This window comes from Scardinius erythrophthalmus (assembly GCF_964197995.2).
Source record: "Scardinius erythrophthalmus genome assembly, chromosome: 3".
Taxonomy (NCBI): Eukaryota; Metazoa; Chordata; class Actinopteri; order Cypriniformes; family Leuciscidae; genus Scardinius; species Scardinius erythrophthalmus.
Genome location: NC_138223.1, coordinates 19,297,304 through 19,315,418, shown reverse-complemented (window position 1 = coordinate 19,315,418; position 18,115 = coordinate 19,297,304). Strand labels below are relative to the sequence as shown.

At 37.4% G+C, this 18,115-nt stretch overlaps 1 protein-coding gene across 2 annotated transcripts in view; it reads left to right on the top strand.

Annotated features, from left to right (window-relative positions):
- Positions 1-772: 772 nt before the first annotated feature.
- Positions 773-18,115, top strand: part of trim2a (tripartite motif containing 2a) — a 41,515-nt gene continuing 24,172 nt past the window's right edge. Inside the window, exons 1-2 of one of the 2 annotated variants that reach the window (XM_081362080.1) lie at positions 797-920; positions 13,976-14,045. The gene's annotated coding sequence lies outside the window, so the exon portion shown is untranslated. Of the gene's footprint in view, positions 921-13,975; positions 14,046-18,115 lie in introns of both variants that reach the window. The other variant, XM_081362079.1, reaches the window with a different exon arrangement.

Genomic DNA, 18,115 nt, shown 5'->3' with positions numbered 1-18,115 from the left:
GAATCAAGAAACAGACTTCAATACAATAACTCACTGAACAGGCAGCTAAAACTCAGGGGAACCGATAACACACCACAATATCAACGTAGACAGTACAAGGAACTGATTAGAACAAAGGGCTTAAATACACAGGGACTAATGAGTTAATTAACAAGACAACAGGTGAACGGGATAACTAATCAGACACACTGGGGAACTGGGTCATAGGGAAACAGCCAGGGAATAAACACAATGAAACACAGGGACACTGACATCTGGCAAAATTATTTGATGGACTTTATTAGGCATAGTGCATATAGCCTACTGTACAGATTGGTGCATGCGTGAAAACAAGTGTAGCCTATAGCAAGTTAATTTTAATGTGTGTAGCATTTGAAGAAAACTAAATATACAATTTAATTTAATTAAAAAATAAATAATAATAATCATTTTTATAGGCCTATCGTTTTTACAAATGAAAACGACCCCAAAAGGAGGGTTAGGATTCAGGAGATTTTGTCAGATTTAGCTCACTTCTGGGTACAAATTTGCATCCACACACACACACACACACACACACACACACACACACACACACACACACACACACACACAACCTGAACTGTTTAAATCCTCTCATCCCTGCTGCGTGGTCAGTGAGAGTTTAACCTCTAAAAAAACACTTCATTTAAAATAGACCTTTACGATTGGCCATAAGTCGCGGCTAGTGACGGTAACTCCGCCCTGACATTCATCCAAGCCGCTCTGATTGGTCACTTTCTACAGCTCCTCCGTTTGGCTTTTGACAGTAGCTGACGGTACAGTGAGTTTGTTATTCGGGACTCACGTTTCATTTTGAGAAAGATGAGTGGACAGACAATCTGACGGTTTTGTTTCCTGGAATTAATCGGCTTGAGCAGGAGTGCAGACATGGAGAACGCGTAAGTATTTTTAGACATAGAGAGAAAAGAAGGCACCCAGAGAGATGCACTTTCCCAACGTTGTGTTGCTGCTATCTGCGATGCCATTAACATGTGCATTTTTAAACAGTATTGTGATACATTATGCGGCATGCAACATGCTTCTATAACTTTTTACATGGCATAGCAGACAACCTGTTTTATTTTTTTCAATGAATAAGCATTTCTTCATAAAAGACATAACTAGAAAACATTCGTATGGTTGTAAGTTTGTGATGATATGCATCACATTAATATTTAGCCTTACGATAAGTTACAAACTAGCCTACTGTTCTGGTATTTTAAATAATGAACTTTATGATTAAAATATGTTGTTATTATTTAAGCCATATTCGACTGAAGCTCAAGCAAGTAGTGTGTTCAGATGCTTCAGGTCACCTGACTTGAATTCACCTGTAGCCGACGTGTTTAGAAATATCACAGTTAGGCCTACCATTTATCACTATTTACATCTAATCAGTAAGCAGACGCTTTTATTGAGGTTTATTCACATTAATTGTATCATAATGATTCACCACCATATTTCAGATTCAGAATGCCTAAACATTATTATACAAGCCATTCTTTTTGTGGTAATTAATTGTAACGTGACAGCCCTGCTCCCTTCCTGCATGTCTGGAAAGAGTTTATCTACACTTGCAGACTGTGCACTGACGCCTATTCAAGGAAAATATGCCACTCTGATATGAGAAGACGTGTGTGTGTGTGTGTGTGTGTGTGTGTGTGTGTGTGTGTGTGTGTGTGTGTGTGTGTGTGTGTGTGTGTGTGTGTGTGTGAGAGAGAGAGAGAGAGAGAGTTCTGTAATGTTAATCTTTTCGACAGCTAGACAGACCTTGCTGGTGCTCTCTGCTCTCCTATTGTAAATCACTCAGTGATTGCAATTTTAATGATCTCTGTAATGTATATAATCAGTTAAGGTTGCTGCCACACACACATACACACACAGTTGTAATAGCAGTTTTCTGTAACACTGCACTACTTCCAAGCCAGCAGTTTGTCTGAATCAACACATCATTTCAGACAAACATTGTGTATTATTGTTTGTCTTAACCAAAATTAGACTGTGATAGGAAATGCAGATTATAAACAAGATCATTTTGTCTTCTCGGGCTTTAAATCACACACTGAAGCAGAGAGGCGTCCTCAGGAAGCTGATTGGCCCAGTGTCCTGGTTTGCATACAGGAAGGCAGTGGCTCATGATATTTTTAGTGGTACTAAAGACAGAATGTTGTCTTTAATGTTAACACTGAAAGGAAAAATTAACCCTCCAAAAAATGTATCATAATGTATGCACCCTGCTGTTCGCAACCTGTGTGATTATTATTTATTTTTAACCTTTTATTTTTTGGTTGAGCATAAAAGGAGAAATTAGAAAAAATGTCCTCGCTGTTTATTTATACAACTAAAGTGGTTATTGATTTATACTACTTGTCCAAAAAATGACCATAAAATTAGACAAGTTTTGTGTAGAAGAGATTGATGTTTCAGTTAATGTAAATCTGCTACAAGATATCACACATGCAAAAACAAATGATGTTCCTGCACAGTTTCCTGCACATCTCTTCCTCTTTTATTAATCATGTTGTCTAGGTGTGCTGCACTCACAGCTGTATGCAAATACATTTCTGCTCACCATTCTATCATGATTTAAATTGACACTTTAGCAGGTTTTACTATGGTTCATAGTTTCAGCATAATTATTTTTAGTATGTAGAGTATACAAATTGGTCATTTGGGTCAAAAAAATGTGTGATTACCAATCTGTTTTAACGGAAATTTAAAGGAATTGTTCACTCAAAAATGAAAATTATCCCATAATTTACTCGCCATCAAGCCATCTTAGGTGTATATGACATTCTTCTTTTAGCCAAACACAATCGGAGTTATATTAAAACATATCCTTGCTCTTCCAGGTTTTATAATGGGAGATTTTGAAGCCCAAAAAAGCACATCCATTCATCATTCGGCTGCAGGGGGTTAATAAAAGCCTTCTGAAGTGAAGCAATGCGTTTTTGTACAAAAATATTTATAACTATAATCATTGGCTTCCAGCAAAGGCCAGTGTTCAGGCAGAAGTGTCCAGTAAAGGCTAGATGAGTTTAGGCAGAAGAGTGACCTCTGACCTGACGTATGATGTAGGATGTAGAATGTAGTGTTGGAAAGTTTTCTTTCATCGACGCAAAACCAGGAGACAGTTGGGATCGCGTTCAACAGAAGTTATTCTTTATTGAGAACTCCTCTGTACGTGGCTGCAGTACTTCCAACATGATCTAATCTAACATAACTTTACATGGTGTCTTATAGGCATTTTAGGAGGAGGGACTTTTGAAGGTGGAGACAAATTCAAACAAAGCATGTAAATGAGTATACAGGTTAAGGAACCCGCCCCAGACCGGCAGTCTCAATTTAATCAGCATAACCACTCAAATGCATATGGAAATCAGCCAAACGATTCAACGTCTGGACTGTGGCTCTTGCTCCAAGAGCCATTAAAGACAATAGGTTAGCGTCTCCATGATCTGACTCATTTAACTTACAAAGGAAAAACAGGTCGGGCAGGAATATCTTGCTGTAAACTCAATAATCACATTCTCAGTTTATATACTATCTAAATTAAAACCTCAAATGCTAAAATCAGTATTCTTCACCGTGATGTTATGTAATGAAGCATATTTCAAATAGATTCTTAAATTTGGAATCCTTCAGTAGCATAAGCTTAGGTGAGAGTTAGACGCCTCTATAAACAAATAGGGCTGGGCAACAAACAGTATATCGAAATCCTCCGACAAATTCTCGTTTTAGACTTCTAATTAGTGACTGATGTTTTGTTTTGCTCTGTCCCCTGCGCTTCCGCGTTGTTCATCAATACGTCATGCGTAGGGTCAGAGGTCACTCTTCCGCCGGAACTAGACTCGCGTCCACCGTTACTGGGAGCCAGTGATTATAATTTATAAAGTTATAAATGTGGATATTTTTCTTACAAAAAAGCATCGCTTCCCATCAGAAGGCCTTCATTGACACCCTGGAGCCGTATGGATTACTTTTATGATGGATGGATGTGCTTTTTTTGGGCTTCAGAATCTCTGGCGCTACTCACTCCCATTATAAAACTTGGAAGAGCGAGGATATTTTTTAAATAACTCCGATTGTGTTTGGCTGAAAAAAGAAAGTCATAAACACCTATGTGGATGTCTTGAAGGTGAGTAAATTATGGGATCATTTTCATTTTTGGGTGGCTTTAGGTTAGGTTGTTGCTGAGGACAAATTGGTCAAATTATGTTTATTAATTAAAAAAGAGTATTTGCACAAGTATTTTGACTGTTCACAAATTTGGCTAAATCATATAACAAAGTTTAAAAGGAGGATTCTCAATTCAAGTTATTAAAATTGTCATCTATTGAATTGTTTATTATATTGGTAACTCAAAGCTCTTATAAATCAATATAGAAGGCGTATGGTAAAACATGACAGATATTACAGTGCAATGACCAGATCTTTCTACCCACTGCCCTCATTCTGAAATCATAGACTCAAAGGTTGTTGATATATGATTCAGTTTCCATGGTTATTCTATTGAATGATGCGTCAACACTGTAGGGTCATTTCATTATCTTTTAGGTTCGTAAGAAATAGGAATTTAGCTAACCTGATTAAATAAACACAGTTGCCATTCCTCTTAAGAGTTATGGTAGGATGAATGTTTTACTATTGCTTTGTGGTTTCTCCTGTGCTCATTGTTGGATGCCACACATGCCCTGGTTGTGTGTGTGTGTGTGTGTGTGTGTTTGTCTGGGTTAAAGCCGTGATGAGATGATTAGTGCTGCTGATGAAACTGTTGGGGGAGGGCTGTCGACCCTGTGTGACATGGATGGTGATGGGCTGTGAATGTATGGCAAAGGTCACACATGTCTATATGCTGTCTATGTGTGCACCTAATTTTCTTTCATATTTTTAGTTCTCTGAGGTGTAGCCTACTTTTACTTGTTTGACTTGTTCGTGTATGTGTATATTTATTTATATTTCCATTGCATTAATTTGCAAATATTCCTGCAGTGTGACAGATGGATTTTTATAAGTACAAATATTCCATGTAGCCGTTCAATTAATGAGGTCATAAAAGCTGCTGACTTATTAGTTATAAATTAATATATCTACTAGTGATGCACCAAAATGAATTATTACTGAAACACCAAAGCCAAAAAGAACGTTTATTTAATAATCAATTGATTAATCAAATTGTTTAATAATTAACATTCAAAAAAGAAAAAAAACGGAGTTGTACAAACAGTGCACATGCAGCAGAATTATGTTTCTACTCCAATTTGTTGTTGTATTTAAACAGTGGCTGTAATAGAAAAACATGTTTTCATGACATACAAACATACATCACTTACAGGTTAAGTAAAAAATATAATGAATAATGCAGTGCATATAGCCTATTTAGCCAAATGCTCTTCTCTAGAGTTTCGGCCCTCCAAAACCATTGGGCTAAAACTAAAATTGCAGCAGAAAACTTTCATTTGCCGAAAATTGTGGTGCATCATTAATATCTATGATCAATGCTTTGGGGGAATGCAGCCCTGTCCAGTTAGATGGGTTATTATTAGTGAGCATGCAACAGTTATGTTTAAATTGTTTGGTTCATACTCAAATGCTACTTAATAGAAGGCTTGAAGTGCTTTACTTTTGGAGTTTTATTTTTCTGTCCATTGTAGCGCGAATCATTCAATAATAAATGGTGAAGCAAGAAACTAAGCACCTCAGTTTCTCCTGCACTTGAAAATGTACGTTTTTGACATACAACGGCACGACGTCAGTCACTTGTCAGTTATATTTCATTCTAATTATGGTGATTTTGCTGTCAGAAAATGTTCTTGTGACTAGTTACAGAAACCTGTCATTAAACTCCCTCCCCCTGTACTGTGGTCCTGTGATTTATAGAGGGTACATCAAAAATGTAATTTACATTTTACATTAGGACTGTGAAATTAATCGAAATTGTATAAAATCACGATGTGAGTATGTGCGATTTCTAAACCGCAGAAAGCAAGATTTTTCCGCCAGCCCCCGTGTGGAATCTGAATACCCTTACGAAAAAGAACGAAGTATACTTCAAGTTCATTTTATGTAATGTTAAGTAATGTTCAAGTATATTTTTAAGTATACTTTATGTAGTAAGTATACTAATATCAATGTGTACTTGTAGTAAACTTTTAAGTGTACTATTTCATTACTGCTTGGGACTAAATTGGCCCACTTTTAGTATATAAAAGTATACGTTTAAGTGTACTATAAGTGTAAGAGTAGTAAACTACTTAGTTTAGTTTAGTAAACTATTTTAATACTAGTAAATTTTTTAGTTCATGAAGTGCACACTGAAGTGTACTCTCAGTAAACTACTAGTTTAGTAGTTTATACTGCAAGTATACTTGTAAGCTTTCTTTAAGTGAACATAACCTTATACTTATAGTTTAATATATTATTTTTGCACTTGCAGTATACTATGTTCAAATGTAGATATTATTTTTTATACTTGAAAAATACCTTTAACTGTACTTTAATTTTAAAAACATTTTATTAGCTCCATGCATTCTTTTTTTATCAGCACTTGAATGTCAGTAAGTTTCATAAAGAAAGGCAACATTTTAAACAAAAAAGTTATAAAATCACATTTTTGTCAAAGACTACGCCTTGATCAGATTCAGAACGATGATCAAAACACAGATGGAGTAGATCAAGTCCAACACCCCCAAAGCTTCACAGTCGTTTTCTCTTCATGGGTTACGCTTCATTTCATTTGGTAATATTAAGCAGTTTTGATTTACACGCTGTTTAATGTTTGATGATCACGTTATTTTCCATTTGAGTGAGCAATATACTTTTAACTTGTATACCTCGATCAAAAGATTGAGTTCAAGTACATGCCAAATATACTTGGACTTTTCTCTCAGTATAAGCCAAGTACAAGGAAAACATAGAAACGTGGAAGGTGAATTCAGGGCAGGATGAGAAAAATCAATATTTGTGGTTTGGCAATATTTTGGATACAGGAGAGATGATGTGTTATATAGCCAGGCAATTTGCAACTATCGCTGCAGGTCTAGAGATGCTTTTTTAAAAGTTGGACTTCTTTTACCTTGTGCGCTGCCGCTGCGGAGAAATGCTGTGTCATGCGGGAGTTGCTGCAAAAGACATGAGCGCAATGGTTAAAGACGTCCACCTAGTGCATGATTACATAAAAAAACAATGGCACACATTCTGAACCAGATGAACAAAAATTGATAAAGGCATTGGCGAACTGCACAACATAAGAGTTCAAAAAGGCATAAGAAATAACCGACGCCGTCACATAATCTATCATTTATGCAAAGATATGGTGCCCGCAGATATCATCAATAAGACAAGTATGAAATACTGTTTCAAAAATGTGATTAAAATTGAAATCGCAATATTGCTAAAATAAAATCGTGATAGCTTTTTTGTCCATATCACACAGCCCTATTTTACATCCTGTTTAATGAAAAAAGTGGGTTTTCACTTTGTCATATGATGTACTGTAAGTGAATCATAGACAGTTTGTGAAACATTGATTATTAGTGATGGGGACGAGACCGCCTATGCCGAATCCGAGTCAAGACCGAGTCTTTGAAGGGTCGAGTCCGAGTCGAGACCGAGTCCGCTGGTTTTCAAATTCAGTCGAGTCCGAGTCAAGACCGAGTCTTTGAGGAAGCAAGTCCGAGTCGAGACCGAGTCTTTAGGAGTCGAGCCCAAGACCATAAAAACATGTCAGTTTTCATATTCATGATTTAATATCACCCCAGTTAATAATCAACAGTTAGGCCTACAGACTAAGCTAGATTGGGAATTGTTTAGAGGAGCAGTCTTAACGTCTTAATATGGACTATGCTTTTACTATCATTAAAAAAATCCCTACCACATGCATCATCTTCTGCCTATTTTTCTAAACTGCTTCAACAGTGCTGCTCTGTCATCAACATGTTAAGCCCACCCTGAATTTTTTAAATCATAGTTAGGACATGCAGAGCAATTTGACCCTTCGCAGGGAGCTTGATTGACAGGTGATCTGACCAATCATACTTCGCCATCCGCCATTTTGTCCGACAAAGCAGTCAGGAGAGTAGTGCTGCGTTCCAGTCCACTTTTAGACACGCACTTGCGAACTTCCCTAAGCACTTCCCCTCGGGGGAATCCCTGCCGCCATTTTGAAGTGCGTTCCACTTCGTGAAGTGGACGAGGGAAGTTTATATGGACAGACCCTCGTTCCCTCGATTTTGACCGAGGGAGCGAGTCTGCTTCAAATGTACACTTCAGGCACCTATATGTCCCACAATGCAGTACGATTGTGACGTCACCACATATCTCATCTAATCACCACCACAACAGACAACTCTATGATATATTAATTATATATATTTTTTGTTTAAAACAACCCAAACACACATAAACATTTGGATGCTGCATTAAACAAATTCTTAAAGGAAAAAAAAATGTAAATAATAAATCAACTCCACAGCTGATTCCAAGTGATCAAGGGCTTAGGACGTTCCAGTTCAGCCCATTGCAGTTTCCGCCAGTAGTGGGCACTCGCAATGACGTACATCCGAGTGAACGAGACGAAGGGAAGTTAGCAAGTGAAGGGCATGACAATTTTGGACTGGAACGCAGCCCTGATTAACATGGGAGGATTTGAACTTGAAACACGGAGTTTACTGACGCCTTTCCGTGGTTAAAACAACATTGCTTCTTATGTTTGTTCATGTTTATTTGAGGCTATAAATTAACTAGAAGGAAGAGATGATCGGTTCACGAGCAGCTTTAACTGATGCTCTACAGCGATCTGTCACGGCACATTAAAGAGCCACAAAACGGTATTTATTGTTTAAATTTCTTTTAAAAAATGACCAAATTTGAAAGGTGAGACTTTGTTTAATATGTTTAATATCAAAAGTAACCGAAAAGTAACCTGGTCTGTCCTGTCTGTCAGCGTGTTGTCAGTCTCCTCTCTGCTCCGCGATGTATTTTTCCACTGCGTGAGAACATGGTGTGGCGTGAGAACGGCGTAGCTTGTCGGACATGGCGACAGTAACTAAGGGGGGTGGGTCTTTGCGAACCAGGCGCGTAGCCAGTAATGGGCCAGGGCGGCACTGGCCCACCCACATAACTCACTGGCCCGCCCAGGCAAGTTTGATCAAAATACATTTTTAGTTTATTTTTATTATTCAAATGTATTTAAGAAAATATATTAATATAAACCTGATTTATTGTTGACTGGTGTGTGTGTTTAATTCTGTTTCCGAATAAAATGCGTGAAAGCCTCCCTCCGGAACGTAATTGGTTGCTATGGTTGCTAGGGGTTCCGAGTCCGACAGGCAGACTCTCTAGGCGGCGGGCTCTGGCGGCCTTTAGTTCTTTGAAAAATAACTCTGTGACTCTTTGGACTATGATGAGATCATTTCTGTTTTTAATACTAAACCCAGGCACTTGCATCTTGTTTTGTAGAATGAAAACAACAAAGGTAGGCCAGTTGTTTAACTAATTTCCTTAATTTTTGCCCGTGAAGTGATTTAAGGCGAGACACGGCAAAAACATCGGGGTTTTTTTTCACTGGTCAATTTTAAGATTTTGGGCTATTTGTCTTCTTCAATGCATTATTTCAGACTTGTGGTGAAAAAAAAAATCCAAAATACACATTTAGGTCTTTATTTTACTACATTTTGTCTATTTGCGTCTGTATATTTCTCCTAAATTCAACAAAAGTTGGCGTTGTTAATCAATATGCTGCACCGCGATCGCTTTCTGCACCTGTCATAACACAAACACCGTTGAAAAGCTCTCTACTTTCTCCTGTACACAATGCTGTCGGAACCAAATATGGTAAATTCCTTTAATCAGCAACCAATCGTGAAAGTACAATGGGGCATTTAACTCTAAAAGCGAAATCTCATTGGCTGATATCAATTTCTGACAATGTGATTCGTTCAGATGCATCACGTGACGTGCTCTGACATTTTGATGTGTGTTTTTGACTGTTTTTGACTGGGGTTCTGTTCAGTTGTTGGCCATAAATGCTGTGTTATAAGTTTTGATGTGTTTTAGGTGGTTTGTATTGTTGTTGCTGATGATTTGATAAGATATTGTGTCTGTAAATAGTTGTTTCTGCTAAAAAGTATGATTTTTTACATTACAAATCTTTAAATGCTGTTTTCTCAAAATTAGTTGTTTGTCATTCTCCAGAATAACTGAGGAAGTTTTATGGTAATATCTATTATTTTAAAATGTTACCCTATTCACCTGTCTCGCCTTAAGTTACTGGTGTGTTGTGTACTGTATAGCTGAATGCCTTATAGGCTATCCTACTGTACATTGTTTAGTTTAAATTAGTTGCAATTTTTTTGGCACAAAAGCTTAATTTCCACCAGGCTGCATTGTATATGGTTGATTTAACAGAAATTGGGGAGTGTGTTGTTATTCATTTCAAACCATGCTTATTAATATATTATTATTATTTACTTATTAATTATTATTTAAGTAATTTTTTTTCTAGGAAAAACTATTGGCCCACTCACTTTTTCACTGGCCCGCCCAAAATACAATTTCTGCCTACGCCACTGTTGCGAACAGTCAATTAAAATTTTCTAGTGATGGGACGAGACCGCCTATGCCGAGTCCGAGTCAAGACCGAGTCTTTGAAGGGTCGAGTCCGAGTCAAGACCGAGTCTTTATAAGAACGAGTCCGAGTCGAGTCCGAGAAAGCAGAAATTGGTCTCGAGTCCGAGACCGGACTCGAGTACTACATCACTATTGATTATTATGTCCTATAATACAGTTGTTTTCACTTTTTGTATGGTTTGTTGGTTTGAATGACCCAACAATCTATGGCTTGAATCGCTCTTTTTTTTTAACTCCAGTATGCGCTTTCACTTTCTTTCTTTCTTTCTTTCTTTCTTTCTTTCTTTCTTTCTTTCTTTCTTTCTTTCTTTCTTTCTTTCTTTCTTTCTTTCTTTCTTTCTTTCTTTCTGTTGGTCAATAGATAGATAGATAGATAGATAGATAGATAGATAGATAGCAAGTACTTGCACTAATGTACACTGCAATGGTGTAGTGTTGTGCATATTGTGCATTCTTACTGTTAACATGTTTCTTTCCATACAGTAAGTGAGTGAGTACATCAAAATTGGCAGATGACCTTTTCCCAGGCATTGATACAACAGTGTTCCTCCCTCTTTCAGAGGCCCCAGGGCCGCCTCTTTGACTTCTCTGATGAGCCTCTACAAAGTCATTGATTGGTTCCTCTCCCTTGCTGTCTATCCTGCTGTACACTAACAAACTGCAAATGCTCACACAAATACTTTACATACAATACATGGTCAACTGTTGTGGTTATACTGCAAAAATAATTAATTGGTTTTGAATAGTAGTTTAGATGTTGATACTTTACAAACACAATGTGTGCACCTACACAAGGGCTGGGCAGTAATGTTGTCCAATAGCCAGTCGAGTTTCAATCCTTTTCATCTAGCAACCTGTCACTCACATGACAGCGATCCAATCAATTCCCAATGTTAAAAATCAGTTTCTGCCCTACATTCTAGAAGCCATTTTACTTTGATATACGTCACAATAAAGAGGGAAAATACAATCGTTTCATGTCAACTTTAAGATCAGTGAATTTAAATGGACGAGATCATATGCAAGTGAAAAGTTCATGCCAGTTGCATTTTGAAAGGCTGCTACTTATGCTACTTAAATTGAAAGGTATGTCTAGATGAAATCTTTATTAAAAATAAGCTTAAGCATTTTGGAAATAGCCATGATCATGATTATCTTTTTGGATATCAAGTTAGTACTTTGAGTTTGGAAAATGTGCCACTTAATCATGAAAAAAGATGCCAAAGTGATATAAAAAATGTAAATATATACTGTACATTGAAAATAAACTAGTTTTATAACATAGTATCCTCCAGAGCTGGTCAAGGCAGCAGAATGGTAAATGTTATGTTGGTTGCTTAGGAAGATGAAAAATCTAAATATATTTAGCTTAAATACTTACAGTAAAGTATATTCAACATTAACAATCAAATATCTGATTTCAGATCACTATAAGTATGGTCTTACTCAAATCCCTAGCCTACACTCTGCTGTAAGAAGAGGAATAGGTTTACTTTTCACTAAAACACAGAGCTTTGTTTATGCTTTTGTTGTTTGGACTGATGTGGTCAAGGTCTTGGTATCACCATGGTCACTGGTTAGTACAATTGTGCGAATCCAATGTGGTCAATTGCCAAAGGCGGGTCATAAACAAAACAGCTGAGCTCAGTATCTGGAAAGCCCTGTGATGGGCTGGACTGTTTAGATCAACATCATCATAGCAGAGCTGAACTGTAATGCAGTAATGCTTTGCTATAGCTGTATTCTGAAGAAAACTAGGATTTCTCTCTGTAAGAGAGTGAGTAAACCCTACCATGAAATTTCTGTTTAAATCAATGCATATTATAATGTGAAATATTGTCTTAATAATGATTTGTCATGATTAACTTTGCTTTTGCTTAAACCTAAGATATCAAAAAGGTGTTGCTGTTAGGGTATATTAAATATGCATTTAATATTATTTTTTGAGTGATTGAAAAATTAGAGCCACTTGTAGATTATACAACTGTATATGAAATTGTCTTTCATTTTATGCTTTTGTTTTCTTACACTTTACCTGATTGCTTATTTGTGTACAAACCTGGATTGTTACAATAGCAGAATTTCAATAGTGGACACAAAAAGCAATACAATTTCATGATAACAATTTTGACAACACAGACCTGATTATTAAATGAGTTACACTGGTTATATAATAAGCTAAAAACTGACAGTTAACCCAAAATGGAAAATTCTGTAATCATTTACTCACCCTGATGTCGTTCCAAACCCATAAGACTTTCATTCATCCTCATAGATAGGCAGAGATTTCTGTTCATTGAAGGTCCATGCAACCAAAACTTTCATGCTTCAGAGAGTTTATAAAGGCATCGTAAAAGTAATCCATATGAATCGAGTGGTAGTGGTGGTGGTGGTGGTGGGGGGGTGTAGTACACACACACACACACACACACACACACATATATATATATATATATATATATATATATATATATATATATATATATATATATATATATATATATATATATATATATTGGGGAAAAAAAGTTGTCTTGTTGAGGGTGTTTTTTTTTGTTTTTTTTTTCATTTCACATTCCTTTAATCTGGTTTTGATCACATCTCTTAATTATTATTCATTAACAAATTCATATTCATAAAGCTGTCATTCTTGGAACTGTATATGTTTGTTTATTCTAGCTGTGTGTGTGTTTTTCAGTCCCACAGCGTCCCTCTTATTCTGACTGCCTTACTGTGAGTCAGCACTAAGGATGCATGCTGACAAAAGCAGCGGTATTTCATTGGCTTGCGCTTTCTCATGTTCTCTCTCTCTCTCTCTCTCTCTCTCTCTCTCTCTCTCTCACTCACTCACTCACTCACTCACTCACTCACACACACACACACACACACACACACACACACACACACACACACACACACACACACAAACACACAAACACACTGGCACTATTGCTTCTGCATCATTGTTCACTCTAATCTCCTAATGCCCTATTGGCTGAGAAACAGACTCGCATTGGCAGCATCTGCACCCTCATCTCCTCTAAGTCAGAATTACATCACAACCCCACAATGCTTTGCAAAGAGTACTGCAGTGAGTTAGCATTTAGGAAGAGTGAGTTGATGAGAGGAAAAAGAGAGGGGGGGGAAGTGAATGTTTACATGCTGAATTTATGAATGACGTAGAGAGTGAACGAAAGAAAGGTGTGGCCTGATTAAAGATCCAGAGAGAGTGAGAGAACAGTAATCCTTCTCCTCATATGCTAGTTTGAAATGAGCTGTCATCTGTTTTCTGGCTTAGCTGTGTTCAGATTTCCTCTCTTCTCAGTGCAGACGTGAAACGCAGCATTGCCGGGTATCAACATGTGGGATGGTGCCTTGAGAACAGCTGGTTGATGGTAGGTTTCAGCTGGAGCTCTTTCTGATATGCTCCATTGATTCTCTTGCTGCTGGTAACATTTTGTCACTGGATGATAATACTCAACGACATTGTTTTTACATTGTTATGTTGGCCAGAATGTAGGCTTCTTCTTTTATCCTGATACAGCAATGATTCATTATTGCTAATTTGTGTGTGAAGAAAATGATATCTTGATAGATTATATATATTTGTATATTATATATTATATCTGTTCTTGATGCATCTTTACGGTTGGCATAAGGACTACAGGAACTGCATTATGGTGTGACTTCTGGTGTGTAGTGTTAGCCAAGAATGATCTGTTCATTTATAGTGGTAAATTCCTGTTGTTATTCAGTCTGGTATTAAAATCAGATGTCATCTTTAGCATGCACTCTTTGATGTGACAGAAATTCTGCACAAGGCTTGCTTATATAAATATTATGTAACAGACCCAGGCAGGGATGGTATGCGGAAAATTACAAGGGCTTTAGGAGTCTGGGAAATGTGTTTGTTTTAGAGTTGCCTGACTATTGTAATATATGTACACTGGTAAACATAGACACTAATTGTTAAAATAGAAATATAATAAGTTGTGAGTGTGACCTATGTAGACCAAGCCAACACATATGGCATGAGGTTGCTTTCGCTGAATGTTTAATTCTGGCTACAGTGGTTATTTGAGAGTGGTGGGATACTGTACATGCATAGTTAAGGGTCTACACAATTGTTGCCTTGAAAGTGAACTCCAGCAAATGATGTTTAGTGTCAACTTAATTGGATAGTTTACCCAAAAATGAATACTTTGTCATAACTCAAGTTGTTCCAAACCTGTATGAGTTTCTTTCGTTTGAAAGAAGTTTGAGTTTGATATTTTGGAGAATGTTGGTAATGAAACAATTGACGGCACCCATTGACTACCATTGTATTTTTTTCCTTTATGGAAGTCAATGGCTACCGTCAACTGTCTGGTTACCAACATTCTTTAAAATAATCTTCTTTTGTGTTCAGCAGAAGAAAGAAACTCATAGAGGTTTGGAAACAACTTGAGGGCTTAAAGGTGTCACAATGAGAGTCGTAGATCCAAATGCAAGTATGGCAGTTTATTGAGACCGTCAGGACAGCGATAATACTCTGACAGAATGGCGCAACCACAAGGCTGGCAAACTCAATGCAATAATCCAATAGAGAGAGAGATGCTGTTGAAGAGACAGGACTCAAACTCAGCGTGGAAACTCAGACCGGACTGCTGGTTGAAGAAAACTCTAGATCGATATCTGAACTGCGTAGAAGCACAGATGAGGATGCAGGAATGAACTCAGCTTGGAAACTCAGACACAGGAACTGAGAGAGAAAACAAAACAAGAGTGATGAACCGACACCAAGCATATCTCACTCCAGCTAGATATAAGCAGCTGAATGACTGATTGAATGATAAGCTGGTTACTTGGCAACAAACAAGCCACCACAAATACGCAAAATGAACACACGGATCCATGAACTGCGACAAAAGGGGTCATTGGATGCAAAATTCACTTTTATATGGTGTTTGCATATAAATGTGTCTTGGACACAACCACCATACAATGAAAAAAATCCATTCGCTCCTTTTTTTTTAATCCTCAAAAAGCCTAAACACGCTCAATAATCAAGCTGTTTGGATTTTCTGAGCAATATGATGTCTTATTGCTCATGCTCCGCCCATGACCGCTGACGGACTGTCCCGTATTAGCATATTTCCACCCTCAGCCATTTGTACACTTTCTGCAAGGCAGGTTGCCATGGCAGCACTTGTCTTGTGTGGAAGAGGGGGGTGGGATGAGCAGTTGCTCATTATCATTTAAAGAGACATGCACCGAAACGGGTCGCTGTGAACAAAGCTGTTTTTGAGGAGGTAAAAAGGATGTTGTTTTACACAACCATTGAGGAATTTTAACCAAAGTACAGTATGTTACAAACTTTACACGAAGACCTTAAAGAATCATACCAACTAGTGGAAAATGGGCATCCGATGACCCCTTTAAAGGAATACTCCACCGTCTTTTCATATTAAACTATGTTATTCCCTTAACTAAGATGAGTTGATACATACCTCTCTCGTCTCAGTGCGTGCACTCAATCGCTCTGGCGCGCGGCGAAACTTTGTTCACTCAGTTCATTCAATACGGGCCAAGCAGAGAAGCTACCAAACACCTCCACGGTTTCCCTATTTAAACACAGTTACTCGCGTGGTGTAACTCGACCTAGGACGGTGAAACAAAACAAAACGTTGCGCTTTTCTAAGCGTGTAAAATGGATAACTATATTGTATGGCGGAATACCATAGCAAGTGCTTATGAGCACTTCGACTTGGCGGAGTAATATCTTCACTCGTGAAAAATCCTCTCACCGGCCCCCGCTCCCTCTGGTGAAGATATTACTCCGCCAAGTCGAAGTGCTCATAAGCACTTGCTATGGTATTCCGCCATACAATATAGTTATCCATTTTACACGCTTAGAAAAGCGCAACGTTTTGTTTTGTGTCACCGTCCTAGGTCGAGTTACACTACGCGAGTAACTGTGTTTAAATAGGGAAACCGTGGAGGTGTTTGGTAGCTTCTCTGCTTGGCCCGTATTGAATGAACTGAGTGAACAAAGTTTCGCCGCGCGCCAGAGCGATTGAGTGCACGCACTGAGACGAGAGAGGTGTGTATCAACTCATCTTAGTTAAGGGAATAACATAGTTTAATATGAAAAGACGGTGGAGTATTCCTTTAAATGATGACAAAATTTTCATTTTTGGGTGAACTATCCCTTTAATACAAAATAATTATGTGTGAAAAAGAAACAGGCTGACATTGCACAGCAGGGTTCACCAATCTCGGTCCTGGAGGGCCGCTGTCCTGCAGAGTTTAGAACCCTGTTGCACAGTATTTACGTCTTTAAGCCTTTACCAAAAAGAATATGCAACTGTTTTCATCCATAACCCATAGCCTAACTTTACAATGTTAATTGTAAAAGTTGTAAGTTATTTTTTTTAATACATTACATGCATACTCATTTGTCTTTTTTTTCTTTCAACATTTGAGAAATGGTACACCTATAAATTCATTTATATTTTTTGTGTTTAGCATAGGGACAGATCTAGTAAGCTTTTTTAAAAATAATTCACAGTATACCGGTTCAAAATAATTATTTATTTATTTGCTAATATGCTACATTTCTTCTACAACTCACATGCTTTAGTGCCTTCTCAAACCCACAGCCTTGTATTTGTTGTTCAAGCCTTGTTAGCGCAGATCTTCAGGTTTAGGAATTATTCTTGTTCAGTCTGTGCTATATGTATTCGAAAGATGAAAATTTTTCCCAGTTCACCATGGCTGTGTTCAATACAAATGCTAATGCAATGCTATATTAGATATATAATAACCTTTGTAGAAAAAATAACATTCCGATGTCCAGAAATCACTTTCAATAAAACATTGAGTTTAATGTATCAATATCTCATGTTTAATGTGATTTCATTCTTACATCTACTATTTTACAATATATTGTTAGTCCCGAGATTCTTTACGTTAGTGAATAAATACATAGACCCTATGTATAGATAGTAGGCCTAATCGTATTCCCTAATGGTCTGGTGGTAGAACTTTTGTCAAGCGTGCCAGAGGTTCCGGGTTCTAATCCGCCCTCGTATTTTTCCTTAATAAGATCAAAGATGTTCATTAATGATTATATATCAAAAGCAAGGGCACGTTGTGTGCATTTTGTTTTGTGATTTCACTGGAAAGAATGGAGAGTCTCCTCAACAGCATTAAGCAATAGATCGAAGTGTTCGTGTGTGTGAAGAGAAAGTCCCGCAACTGATAACATTGGCAACAAACACTCAGCATGATTTAAAAAACAACACATTTCAGTTCCAGATCGCCTCTTATTTAACACAAATGAACATCAACTGGAAATTTTTCATTTGCATTAGGTATATACGTGCAGCGAGATGTTTCAAATTGGTGGGGACATTATCGACCCTGGCAAAAAGTGTTGTATGACGTGACTGACAACTAGTTGTCCAGTCCGGTTCCGTCACAC